The sequence below is a fragment of the Muntiacus reevesi genome, chromosome 2 (assembly GCF_963930625.1).
Source record: "Muntiacus reevesi chromosome 2, mMunRee1.1, whole genome shotgun sequence".
NCBI lineage: Eukaryota > Metazoa > Chordata > Mammalia > Artiodactyla > Cervidae > Muntiacus > Muntiacus reevesi.
Genome location: NC_089250.1, coordinates 140,630,808 through 140,643,085, shown reverse-complemented (window position 1 = coordinate 140,643,085; position 12,278 = coordinate 140,630,808). Strand labels below are relative to the sequence as shown.

Sequence of the window (12,278 nt, the reverse complement as noted above, 5' to 3'; positions counted from 1 at the left end):
GGCGGGAACCGGGCTGGGCGCGGCGTTCCCAGGCTCAGACAGAGTCTGAGCTCCGATTTCATGGCATTGGTAAGTTTCACGCAAAGTTTCCCAAGATCTTGTGGTTACTCTTGGGAAGAGAGTTAAAAAAGCGAAAAGCTTCACAGCAGGCAAAAGGAAAGCGGTAGCCGATGGAGAATGAGCAGGACTCGAGTTGCTGCAGACTTCCGCGTAGCCCGCTCTGTGGTCGCGGCTGGGGGTCGTCCTGGGCGGGCAGAGATGGAAGCCGTCAGGTGCTCTAATCCGGACAGGAAGCCGCGCCCCAGGACGCGCGGGTCTTTCTGGCGCTAATCGCGGCCCGGGCGCTGCAGCTCCAGTTTCCCGCTGGAGCTGTGTCCCAAGGGTAGCGGCTTCAACCGCTGCAAAGCCGGAGCGTATGTTCCAAAGAAAGCCGTGGGTCTGGGGCAGTTGCCCCTGGAACCGAGGGGTGCTCACACTCCCCAGAGAGGGTTGGTCTGAAGCCCGCCGAGCAGCTCCTGGCCCGGGGCCGCGAGTAGGGCTGTTTATCTCTGGGCAGGGTCCGGCTGGTTCTGTGGGCGGCCCGCAGAGACGAGAGGACCAAAGGAAGCTCGCATCCTCCACGCGCAGAAGGGCAAGGTGCTTTGCTTCTGTTGAATGAGGGCGTGCCCAGTGTGGGTCCCGTCCCCTCACTTCCTGGAGAGGCTCAGTCTCCCTCTAGTAGGCTGAGTTTTCTCTTCTGCACTGGGGACAGTAATTGTTGGAGGTCTCAGATTAATTTATGGGGAAATTCTCAGCACATGGAATAATGATGAAGACACTGCTTTTGTTGTTGTTACTGCAGCCAGTGTAGTCTAGGCTCTGGGTTGGACAGGTCAGAAGTCAGTGAAATCTGGGGCAGACCAGGGTACTCGGAGGCCAGAGAACCTAGGAGAGTGTAAGACGTGAGAATCTTGTGGAGGGTGCCGATCATACCAGGCTTGAGGGCCTGGTCTTACCCTGAAGGAAGATTTCTCCAGAATAACAGTCCATTGCTGAACCTTGTGGAATTTCTGAGTTAGGAAGGAGGACAAAGAGTTGATCCCTGGGCAGTTTGAGAGGACATCCACAGGTAGCATGCCCTGACTGAGGTGTCTCCGTTTCTCACTGGACCTAGGTCCCAACTAGGCTTGAAAATCTCTGGAGCAGTGAATGATGGCCTTGCCTGAGAAGAATGGCACTGAGGATGCAAAACTGGGAGGGGGGCTAAATGGAGTGGATCAGCCACCAGCCATCACCTGCACCTGTCAGATCCTGGATTTTACTGGATGTGAACCAGGAGCCTGTGGGAGGCGGTGTGGGCCTGGACTGGGGTAGCAGTCAGTGTGCTGGGGAAGGTATCGAGCACCTCTAGGATGCTGAGTGCTGATCTGGGTTCTGTGAATCTGGGTGAAAGAGATATAGGTCTTATCTGGGAGCTCTCCAGCTGCTGGTCTCGGCTTTGTGGAATAACACTAAGGCAGCTTGGGGCCTCATTTTTCTCCAATAATTTTAGAGAAATTGCTAGATAACCAGGGCATGCATGTTCTGCGACTCTTCCCAGATGGGATGGGATGGGCGGGCAGGGCTAGGAAAGTAGGTGTAGGGTTTCAGCCAGCTTCCCGCATCCTCCACAGCCATCGTGTGTCCTCCCAACCCCCTGACCTCTCTCTCATCCATGCCAATGCTGAGAGTGTCCAGAAGAGGGCGATGGCAAGGGAGACATCATTAGGTTCAGGCTTCTGGAAATTCCCTGAGCAAGGCGACAGCCTTCTAAGGACAATAAGCAGTTCACCAAGGACTGGCATCTCAGCGAAAGGACGTGACTCTCGGCTTGCGAAGAACACTGCCTTTGCTGATTCTATATTCAAATCAAACCTTAAAGGGCAGCCTGTCCTCCTACCCCAGTCACATGCTAATCCCTGACTCCTCTTGGCCAGAGCCCCTTGCCTAGCACCTGCCTTGGGTCTTCAAATCTAAAACACCTCCCACTTGCCCTTCTTGAGCCAGGGGTCTCCATTCTGTGAAGGATGTAGAGTGCAGACAAAGAGTCTGGGGTATCTTCCTAGCCTCTCAGGAGCTGTGTTCCTTGGCATGTTCCTTTCTGAGTCTTAGTTCCTCATCCACAGAGTGACATTGTTGGACTAGTTAGGGTGGCAGACTGCCAGGTCTAGGGAGCTGGCTCCCTTAGTCCACAGCAACCCCCTTCACACCTTGCGAGCCCTTGAGTTTATGCCCCTGGCTCCTTCCTTCTGTGTGGTTCTATGACCTTTGCTTCCAGCTCAGGCTCTCAGAGGCTGACCAAACTGGTCAGTGTTCTGTCATTTACACTTTTACCATTTGCTCATTTTACTGTTTACTCTGTCATTTACAAACTGTGTGACCTTGGGCAAGTCACTTGATTTCTCTGTGCCTTAGTTTCCTCGTTTGTAAATAAGGATGATTCCTAATAGGTTAGTGTGCTTAGGACAGTACCTGACTTATAGTTAAGTACTTGATAAACAGATTTCCTAGAAACTTGTTGAAAGAACATCTTCATGCTGATCTTTGGAGTAAGTTTTGAATTGTGAAACTTAAATTTACTAATAGACAATCTAATTGAGGAACTTCACTGGTGGTCCAGTGGTTAAGAATCCATCTTCCAATGCAGGAAACTCAGGTTCGATCCCTGGTCAGGGAACTAAGATCCCACATGCCTTAGGACACCTAAGCCCACGTGCCACAACAAAGATTCCAGCTGCTGCAACTAAGACCTGATTCAGTTGAATAAATAAATAAATATATTCTTTAAAACCAATCTATTTAATGCTATAAAAAGGAATGCTTTTGAATCATATGATCTTGAAAGGAGAGTGGACCTGAAAAGTGCTCCTGACCTGGGGCTGGTAAGATGCATGGGGCTTCCTGGGTGTGGTCTCTGTCTGGTGGCCCATGGGTCTGCTGTTTCCTTTTCATCTGACACTGCAAATGAGGTCAGGAGTTCAACTGAGTAAATTGCAAGACATCCTTTCAACCACCATGTCCCTGAGAACAACTTTTGCAAAACTTCTGAGAGCTTCTCCAGCCTGCTTGCCCTCACTCGTAATTCCTTAGCTGCATCCAGAGCCAGAGGCCTGGATCCTTATCCTGACCCTGCCTCTTACTCTTCGTACGGCCTGGAGCAAGTCTGTCACCTCTCTGTGCCTCAGTTTTCTCATCTGCAAAATGGGAATGGGGACAAAACTGCTTCTAGGGCAGACATAAGGCTAGTTGTAGCTGTATTTTTGAGAGGGCAGGGTCTTAGACAGGACTTGTCTGTAGATAGATTGTTTAGGAGGTGACCCCAAGCAGCAGGGTGAGGGAGCAGGGGCAAGTATGACCAGGAAAGAGGAAATCCAATGAAGGGAGAGGAATCCAGGTAACTACCTTAACCTAGCCCTTCCATAAGGCCTCCCAGAATTATCTGCCCAGGAAACAGGAGGCTGGAACACTTATACAAAAGCTGCTGTTCTTTGTTGTTTGCTCCCTTTTCCAGTTTCTATCCCTGTGTAAAAAACCACCCGAACTCTGTAGTATTGAACAACTGCCATTTTACTCTGTAGGTGAGTCTGTGGATAAGGACTTTGGAAAGGGCACAGCAAAAATGATCTGCCTCTGCTCCACAGTGTCTGAGCCTCTGCTGGGTAGGCCTGCAGGCTGAGGGTGACTTGACAGCTGGGAGCTGGCATCATTGGAGGCTCACTGGTTCTCTCACATCTGGCAGCTGAGGCTGGCTATTGCCCAGGGCCTCAGTTGAACTGTTGGCCAGAACCTACAGGTGGCCTCTCTGTGTGGTCTCTCCATGGGGGTTGGTTAGGCTTCCTCACAGCATGGCAACTGGATTCTAGGTGCACGCATCCCAAGGGAACCAGATGGCAGCTGTATTTCCTCATGACCTTGCCTCGGGAGCTACATAACATCTCTTCTGCCATGGTTACAAGCTCCCCCAGATTCAAGGGACATGAACATAGCCCACCTACCCAAGGGAGGAGTGTTAAAGTCACATTGTTAAAAGAGCATGTGGAGTGAATTCCCTGGTGGTCCAGTGGCTAAGACTCCATGCTCCCAATGCAGGGGGCCCGAGTTCAATCCCTGATTGGTGAACCAGGATCCCACATACTGCAATTAAGCACATACTCCACAAATACTGAGCCCAGATGTGCTCTAGAGCCTGCATGTAGCAACTAGAGAAGCAGGTGCACTGCAGAGAAGAACCCAACACAGCCTAAATAAACAAATAAATATGTAAAACACCTAAAAAAAAAAGAACATGTGGAATGGGGCATGTTATGTTGTTGCCACCAGTTTGCGAGAATGTGACACTCCTTGAGGCATGAACTTCCCTGCCCCTGTGTGTGGTTGCCATGGGCTCTAGATTCAGAAAAAGTTCTCAAGTAGAAAAGTGGGAAGCCATGCAGCAGATGCATGGAACTGAGGATCTGGGACTCAGGTCACCTGCAGTGTCTACCTAAGGCTGAAACAATATGCAGATACCTTGTAAACTGTAAAGTGCTACATAGCCTTTTGGGTTTATAAAAGTGAAGCTGACAGTCAGCTTTACTTTTCAGTTGGTGGCTTAATAAATGCCAGGCCTTCACATATGATAAACATATATATTCCTCCATGAATGAATACAGTCAGCAGTCCCTCATGGCTAATGGCGGCAGCGCTGGGGTGAGGAGGCTGGCCTGGGAACTAGTTCATTTCCCAGGAGCAAGTTTGCAGGCCTTACTCACACTTTGAGACCTAACTTCTGCTGGAATTTGGGGCCCCACTCCGTCTTGTCATTCTTTCCCAGAGACAGTGAGCTTACAATCAGCTCCTCATTTTGGGGGTCACCAAGAGCCCTCTTTAAGATGGCCCTCTCTGGGGCAGCTCCTACCTGCAAGCCCTCACGTTATGGCGTGAGGCAGGAGTGTCAGACTGCGTGAGGCCAGTCACGGTTGTCCGCCTCGGTCACTGCCGTAAGCTCAGTGCCCCGCAGCAGATCGCGGGTACTTGTCAGTATTCGCTGATTGAGGGAAGGATGATTCTGCCTGGCCCTGTATGGATGGGGTCTGTGGCCGAAGGACCCTCCAAGCTTGCTGTCAGCCTGGAAAGGGCAGCAGAGCCAGCCAGGTAGGCAGCAGCCCCTCCTGGGAGAGCTCTAGGTGGAGAGTGGGGACGTGGAGTCTTGGGCAGCACTCCCAGGGTTTCCTTCCTTCACGGCAGGGGCAGGCACCCCAGATTCTTAAGCACAGATGTGAGGCTCCCGTGGTGCCTCCTGGAAGCCTGTCTCCCTGGCATAGCCTGTCCCTAGTGCGGGAGCCACCATCTCCCTGGCACCTAGTCTTTCCCTAGGGGGCCACACCCAGGTGAGGGCAGCTGGCAGTTTTACAACTTTGTTTTTATCCCTGCTTGTCTTGGTGTCCTTGCTGATTCAGGCAGGTGCTGATTTGATGGAGTCAAATTATTCCAGAGCTGCATGGAAATGAAATGTTGATCTTTCCCTCTTCTCCAGGCAGGAGCTGCATTTAGTCCACCCTGGTTTCCAATTTTTTACCCTCAAAGTGCCCCAGGGCAGGGCATGAGGTAGTTAAGAGCCTGGGCTTTGACAGTTGATGGACTGGGGTCCAAAATCTGCTGCCGGTGCAAGGATTTGTGACCTTTAGAAAGTTACTTAACCTCTCTGAGCCTCATTTTCCTCCCTTGAGAAGACTCCAGATATTCACTTCTCAGGGTTGCCAAGGGTTGGGTGATAGAATGTCATGTGCTCAGCACTGTTTCTGGACAGGCAGGAGTTCAGTGATGGATATGTACGTCCCTAGAGCACAGAGCAGGTGCTCTCAAGTACTTCCTGAACTTGTGGTGAAACACTCCAGAAAAATTTGAATTTTTGTGACACGTGAACACGTGATTTCATGTGTTAGAGTTATTTAGACATTCTTAAGTTCAGATCTGATAATTATTGGCAAACAGCGTCTCAAAAGTAAGTGAAAGATGAATTTTAGGAAAAAGTTAAGGATGGGCCAAGGCAGAACTAGGGAAGGAAACACACTGTCTTGGCTTCTGCAGAGAGACATAGCTGCCCATGCTGAGGATTCAGCTAACCGATAGAGAACAGGTGGACTTCAGGTGCCCCACAGAGCCAAGAGGTCCCAGCCAGGGCATGACTCAGGCTAGGGGGCAGCATCTGGGGGAGGGGAGGTCAGAAGGGGAAGGCATCAGCTCCTTTTGGGTGAGGATGTTCTGAGAGCTGAAAGATAGCAAGAACACCACCCCATTGACCTCCAGTCCAGGCCCCAGAGCAGACAAACAGCTGGAATAGTTTCCATTTTGCATCTGGAGACAGACCCTCAGGCTGAGACCTTCTACCCGATATTGGTACTCCTTTGACTTATGATGCTGGCTCTGTAGGTGGAGCTCAACAGTGGAGGCAGAAAACTCCAAGAGGGTCCCCAACTCTGACGTCAGTGGGACCTGTGTTTCCATTTTTTTCCTGCCCGGTGATGCTGCAGTCAGCATCTTGCACCCTCTCCTGGGGGTGGCATGTGTGTGGGGAGTGTCCTTTATTCCTCTGTCCAGCAGAGAGAGAGGAGAGGAGGAGCCATCACAACAGCCTTCCGTCTGCAGGGGGCCTGGCACATCTAAGGAGCTAAGTGCCAATCAGGCCTCAGCCGTGTCCCGGGAGCTCCTGGGCATGGCCTCCTCAGCAGGAAGATGCTCCTGATGGTAGCCGAGTACAGACGGGCAGCAGCCCTCCCACCCGGCAGCGCCTCCCGTCAGACCTGGACCTCCCCTTTCCACTGCTTCTCCTGCCACTCTCAGGGTTCTCCCCGGCCCGGGCTGTGGTTGTTTGAGCACCTGGCTCCTTGCCTGATGTTTGACCACCTAGCCTATTGGTTTGGTACCCAAGCTTCGGAGTCAGGCTGACTTGTATTTCCCTTCTCAGCTTTGTCACTTACTAGCCGTGAGAGCTTGAGGGAGTCCTGCAGCTGTAAAGCCTCAGTTTCCTCTTCTACATAATGCAGTTAATAGAAACTCCTATTTCACAGGCAGTTGTTGAATGAAAGGCACTTGATACTGTGCTTGGCAAATAGAAGTACTCAATATTTGTGAAATATTGCTATCATTTTGTGGCCTCTGAAACACCTGTCACATGCATTAAATTGAATTACATGAACAGCATCACTTTCTATTCCTCTGAGGAGTGAGCCGACTCTGGAGACAAATTGCCCATGTTCAGATCCCAGCTCTCACACTAAATGACTGACTGTGGGACCCTAAGCCGCTTAAGCTTTCTGGATCTCCATTTCTTCACCCATAAAGTGTGGTTACTAATATCTACCACAGAGGGTGACTATAAGGGTTAGATGAGTTAATATAGACAAAGCACTTAGAATAGTACTTGGAACATCGTAAACTGAATATTTAATATTCAATAAATATTATTTTTTTTATTATTATCATTCCATAGAAATCCAACAAGGTTTCAAAGAGCAGGAAATGATTGGAGCAGATGATGATTTTGGAGTTTTATGTTTCCTAGTGGTGCTGATGGTAGCAGTTCTTCTATATCCAGACCTTGCCCTAAAAACAAACCCTGGCTCTCATTGGCTTCCTTGATGTTTGGCTGGGTTGGGGGGTAGTTCCCTGTGCTGCAAGCCAAACAGATGTCCAGGTCTCACTCTAGAAGCCAGCCCTTGACTGGAGATGTGTGATTGATGTTAAATCTGAGCTTCCGTTCAGTCTGTGGTTTCTCCCAGCCACTCCTCTTTCGAAAAACATTCCTTCAGGGTCCAAATAGCCAAGATGCAAGCAGGATTTGGGCTCACATTGCATTCGATGGCAGTGCACATCCTTCTGGCACATGTGGTCAAGCAATCTAAATAGAGGCTGTAACTCCATCGGTCTCCAAACCTTTGCCTTCTCACTCCTCACTATGTTTTTCAAGAGGAAGAATAATGGCATTAACCCCCACAGTGGTTACAGCATTGCCTTAGCATTGTTTATAAAGCTCTTTTCCTTCCATTCTCTCCAGTGGTCTTTCAAATAGCCAGGAGATGATCCAGGCACTCACGAGAGGTGTTTCAAGATCTTATGATCCTGTGGGTATTGCATGATAGGTGACTGCCCAAGGGAGGCTGGACTAGGACCCACACAGGACACTGGACTTGTAATCTGTGAGACAGACACCTCAAACACCTGTTCTCCCTTTGAAACCCATGGTCTCGCCAACCCTGGAACAGCTTCCCTTCTCCTGGCTCCCCAACCCCCAATCAACAAGCATCTCTCACTGTTCATTCTGATGGTCATATTTTCCACCTGTTACCCAGAGCACCATAACCCTCCACCTTCTCCCTACCCTCTTCTCTGTCCTTGGCTAGCAACCCAACATGACTAGCAGGGATGAGACTGTTCTGACCTTCCAAGTGTTCTTAGTCCCAAAGCAGAGGGGAGAATAAATGAATAACACAGGGTGTTGAAATGCATCTTTTATCCTCTCTGTTGCCCCACCCCTTTCCTACCAGGCCCAGATAAGTGCCTGGGTGTCAGGTCAGTTGAGGACAATGGGTCCAGCCACTCTCCCCTCCCCAGAAGGAGAGGACTTCGATGGCCCATGATTCCCAGAGAGGCTCTGGTTGAGTGGCAGCCTGGGTGGCAGAGCGGAGCAATGAAATATCCTATATAAGAGACTACTTTTGGCATCAGGCAGCCCGTGGCCTAAAGCCTGCCTATGTCCTCATTGCTTGTGTGGCTTTGACTACGTTTCTTAACCTCTCTGAGCTTCGGTTTCCTTATTGGGAAAATGATATGAAAACCCATCAACTAGATTTGTTTGCAGATTGAATGAGGTAGTGAACAAAAAGTGTTTAGCAAGCGGTCATTAATTGTTAGCTCTTCTCCTTGCTATTATGATTACACCTGTTATTGTTCCCTGTTTAAGAATTTCCCTATAAGTGATTATCTCTCTGTGGCCTGTGCAGGCTTATCTCTCCCTCTGCAGAGAGTTCTCTTGGGATCCAGAGTGTGCGGCAAGTGATAATTTATTGCTCCACAGCTCACTTGCTCTCATCCATGAAGCAGGGAGTGGATAACAGATAAACCAAATGCATAGAAGCAGGTTTCTCATGGTATCCTCTTAGCCCGCTCATAATACAGTTCTGCCTGGATGCAAACATAGCAACAGGAACTGAGCTTTCCTGCTGATTGGTTACAGACCTATCTGTGATCACGCCACCCTCTAACCACTTCTGTCAATTACCAATAAATATTCTCAAGCTCGCCTGCATGGGCACTTGAGTGTTGATGTTCAGCCCCGAGTCTTTGCCCGCTCCGCCAGCTGGGCCACTTATCTCGTGGCTCATCCTGCAATTTGCACTGAGCCTCCTCTCCTTCCTCCCACCTGGGTTACTGGCCTTGAGTCGATATGAGGCCTGCCTGAGCCAGTTTCCCACAGGAGCAGGCTACCTTCCTCCCTGACTCTTTATTATCGCATGCCTGGGTCAGTTCTCCTTCCCGCTGAGCCGGCACTGGTTCACCCTCCTCTCCCCCGGGCTCACCCATGGCTTGCTGGGGTCTGGGCCCCATGGTGGCAGATGCCAAGTGGCACCTGGTGGTGATGGCAGGTGCTTCAGCCAGGAACTGGGTACCATCCTGGGTACAGGTCTCTCCCTCCTTCTCTCAGGCAGTCCAACCCAAGTCCTGCCAATTCTGTTTCCAAATTTCAGCCCATCCACTTCTCTCCCTCTATACTGCCCCTGTTTGGTCTGAACCCCACCACCTCCCACGTGGGCTACTGTGATGGTACCTGCACCCATCTCCCTGCTGCCTCCTGGCCTCCCAGTCTGTTTAGTATATGTGTCGTTTTCCCCTAGGGCCTTCCCAGGCCTGATCTCAATCAGGTCCCTTCTCTTAAATCTCTCATCACCTTTTTTCCCTTGTACCACAGGTTTTACAATCATTGACTAGGTATGGTCATTGGAGTGACTTTATCTGCTCAGTGTCTTGTCTCCATATCAGACAATGAACTTCAAGGGGCAGAAAATTAGACTTGTTTGGTTTCCCACTCACCAGTGCAACGCCTGGCACATGATGAGTGCTCAACCAGTAATTGCCAAATGAAAAACTGAACAAATGAGATACCATGGAGATTTGGAAAAGGTAGCAGTCACTGTAAGACAATCAAGGAAAGCTTCCTGATAAGGGAGGTGATGAGCCCTGAGTTTGACCTGAAAGGATGGATGGGATTTAAAAGAAAGGGATTCAGGGGGAAGCATTTCAGGTAAAATAAATATTATGAGTCAAGACAAGGCAGCAGGAATGCTTTGAAGTTGTCTGGAGCTGTGGCATTACCTGGCTTACTCTGCTGAATACTAGTGACAAGATTGAAAGAAGTTTGAAACGGTGACTGTCAAGCTGAGACATTTAAAACATGCCCCTTAAGCAAGGGGGAGCTATTGATGTGTTTTGAGCAGATAACTGTTGTAAGACAAGTGATGTATAGGATCTGTAGAAGCAGGAAATAGGAGGACCACCAGGAGTTCTAGGCTTGGAAGCATGGAGTCCAGACTTGGGCCTCAGGAATGGAAAGGAAGGGAAGATGGAGGAAAGATCATGGCTCTGTGTGTAGGACAGGTCCCAGGCTGAGTTCTGCCTCAAAGACTAGTGAAACATAAATGAGTTCATCCGGAGATGCTCAGCAAGCTTTGGGGTGCCCTTGAGATGGGCAGGAAAGGGAAATTATATTTCTTTAACATAAAACAGTTTTCTTAATTATACAGCAAATACACATCCACTGGAGAACATTTAGAAAATATAGAGAGAGCCAGCAAGAGTAAAAACTTCCGGCAATTCCATTGCCTAGGAGTCACTGTTGTTAATATTTGTTGTATAGTCTCCCAAAGATTTTCCATGCATGCTACCTATATTGTTTTGAATATATTGCTTGTATTTTACTTTCACTTAGTACCACGAACCTCTTCCCATGACAATAAAGATGCTTAGGTAATAAATGTACTTGTATAGCATCTATTTTAAGTTTTTTGGTATAATGCGCCATATTTAATTTAATCAATCCCCTGTTGTTGGACATACAGATTTTTTCCCCAGTCTTTTCTTTTGCTTTTGCAAGTAATCATGTTGGAGTTATCCTTATTGCCTGATTTATGTGTATGTTTTAAATTATTTTTTCAGAAAAAAATCTATCCATTGAATTGCTGGGTCAAAAGTATAGATCTTAGGGCTTCTGATTCTCATTTTCAAATTACCCTTCAAATTATATATATAAATATATATTTTACTCTTTGTACTCTCATTAAGATTAACATTAACATTTTTGTATTCTAGTTTTTAAAGTCTTTGTAGATTTGAAAAGAGAAAAATAATTTACCTTTTTTTCAATTTGCCTTTATGTTATAATTGTAGTTCTTTTTCAAATAATTTTGAGACTTTGAATATATATTTTGGTTATTTGTGTTTATTTTGCTGTGTGCATTTCCTATTTATGGACTTTTTCCCTCCTTATTTATGGACTTTCTTTTTTCTTTCTGTTTATGCTCATTTTTCTAATTAGATGGTCATTTTAAAAACATTTTGCAGGAACCATGAAAGATTAAGACTTCAGCCTTTTATCTGTCATGTTTGTCACAAATAATTTTTGGAGAGAAGATTTTTGAAAAGCTAAAAGCTTATCCCATACCTTATCACTCACTTGCTCCATGGCAATGACTGTATGGCTCAGTCAGTTAAGATTAGGTGGAACTGCTAGTAATGAACCCATGTTAATTGGCTGTGGCCATCAGGATCCAGTTGGGAGACTGAAACCACATCAGTAATTTCAGAAGTAATTCAAAAATTTAATATAAGGATTATTAACTAGCTAAAGGGGATGACTACTAAGAGAGGCAGAGAGAACTTTAAAGAAAACAGGGATGGTAGATATAGGAAGCAATTATTAGGGAAGGAATATATTTGAAAGAGGCCCCTCTGCCCCCACAACCCTCCCAGACTGTGACTTAATAGGAGAGGCTGTGGCTGTGGCCCCCTGACAGTTGGAGAAGTGTGTTGAGATGCTGCAGGAAAAGGCTGACAAGTGGGGAATTGCCTTTGGAGTTTGGTCAAAACTCTGAAGGTTGGGTGCCCGTGGGTCTCCCGAGCACTGCTGGTGACCTCTCTGCAGGAGCAAGAAAGATGAGACCCCCCCCCAGAAGGAGGAAGTCCCCTTCTCTTGCTGTGTCCGTCTTGTGCCCTCTACTGACAAAACA

General features: G+C 48.1%; 1 protein-coding gene across 1 annotated transcript in view; it reads left to right on the top strand.

The window, feature by feature from the left end:
- Window positions 1-12,278, top strand: part of TLL2 (tolloid like 2) — a 134,475-nt gene that overhangs the window by 527 nt on the left and 121,670 nt on the right. The window lies entirely within an intron of this gene.